Raw genomic sequence first — 1,689 nt, 5'->3', positions numbered from 1 at the left:
AAAGCAGTTGTGGGAAAAGCTGCAAGTCGGGGAAGGGACTCACATGTGAGCAGGGAACCAACCTGGGCAGCTGTCTCGTTGTGATAATGTTTTCATAGCATGGGCAAGAGAGACTCCTCTTCCTAAATGGACTGAACAAGGTTATTATGGAAGTGGTAAACAGACTGAACATCTCAAGGGTTGTCTTTTTACATTGTCAGTGGGAGAAGAGAGGAAGGTGTGGGGAGGAGAAGTGTTCTGAAGGTGTGGTATGATTTTTTTTTTTCTTTCTCCTTTTAGGTCTGTTAATAAACTTCTTTATATTCTTTCAAGTTTTGTGCCTGCTTTGCATTTCTCCTAATTCTTATCTCGCAGAGGGTAAACAGTAATGAGTATTTTGGACCAAACCACTACACCTTCACTGGTTAGTCAAATCACACCCCTACAATTTAAGGAGAGGTGAGTTAATTCTTTATTTTTGTTCATTTGACCTTGCCCACTACTGAAAGACACAGAAGGTCCCTTTAAGTCCTACCAGGAGCACACATTTTGGCATAGGCACCATGTAATTTAATCGAAAAGGAATGAAAACTCCAGAAGAGTCATTGAGCCTCCAGGAAGCATGTGAAGGATAAATGAGTTGGAAAAATAGTAGGGAGGTAAGGAGGTCGGTTGCCACATACTCCTAAACACTACTCCACACCAAAGAGTCTGAATTGCCCTCTGAAGGCTTGGCTGACTATTCAGTGACAGCAAGCCCCTGTGTCAGCACTCAGCTTAGGATGCACGGGGTTCATGTGAATACCTGCTCACTTCCCCTCTGCTCCTCGTGCCCCTTTAATAAGGAGAAAATTGATTCCCTGTTTCTGAACAGAAGTCTGTAACTGGGAGAGAGCTGGGGTGGTCTCCCTGGCTGAGTAACAGCTGGGGAAAAACTGAATAGACCATATGCTGGGAGAGCAGCCGCCAGAACATTGGGACAAAGCCGTGGACCACTGCCAAGCCTTGCAGCTAAAGCCACAGCAGCCAAGATGAGGGGTGGAGGGAGACTGTACAGAAACACACCGTCAGGGACCCTGCACTGGGTTACTCTTAGGAACTGCACTGTGCAAACCCCAAATGAGACAGAAAACCTGCTTGTTTTCAGAAAGGTCCTTGAAAGGGAAAGTAATTTACCCAGGTGGCCCTGAATATCTTTGTTAAAACGTGCCTAGTTCCCTTATGCTTTCCTTTTTTTTTCACCTGCCTGATGATTCTCAGGAAAGCCTAGACCATTGCAAAATTTTCTCTGAGGGAATCAATGGCTCCTGATTTCTTTGTTTCACTTTTTCCACCTTTGCTTCCCTTTCTCTAGAAGCAAGTTTTACTGTTTCTCTGTCATCTGGGCTCACTGACAGGATGAGATCTGCTCAGGGGTACATCATAAACAGCTGTAACAATTCTGCAGCCTCTGGAAGAAGAGCTTAGTTTGTCATGGAAGACTTCCATGCAAAACAAATCAATCGGCAATATTTTCACTTTGCAACTTTTTTCCCTCCTACCCATAAACTGATTATATATGCCAGTCTCTTCCAGGCCCAGAGAGCATGCCCTTGGTGGTTATGTATAATTTTATTAGAAGTGGACTGGAGAGCTATAAATGATTAACTCGATGAGGCTCTGTGAGAGAAGTAAGGTAGGAGCATCAGCAACCCTCAGGGGAAAAAAAGC

This window comes from Corvus brachyrhynchos, unplaced genomic scaffold, assembly GCF_000691975.1.
Source record: "Corvus brachyrhynchos isolate BGI_N302 unplaced genomic scaffold, ASM69197v1 scaffold116, whole genome shotgun sequence".
In the NCBI taxonomy this organism is placed as follows: Eukaryota; Metazoa; Chordata; class Aves; order Passeriformes; family Corvidae; genus Corvus; species Corvus brachyrhynchos.
The sequence above is the reverse complement of the archived record's forward strand: the minus strand, read 5'-3'. Positions refer to the sequence as shown.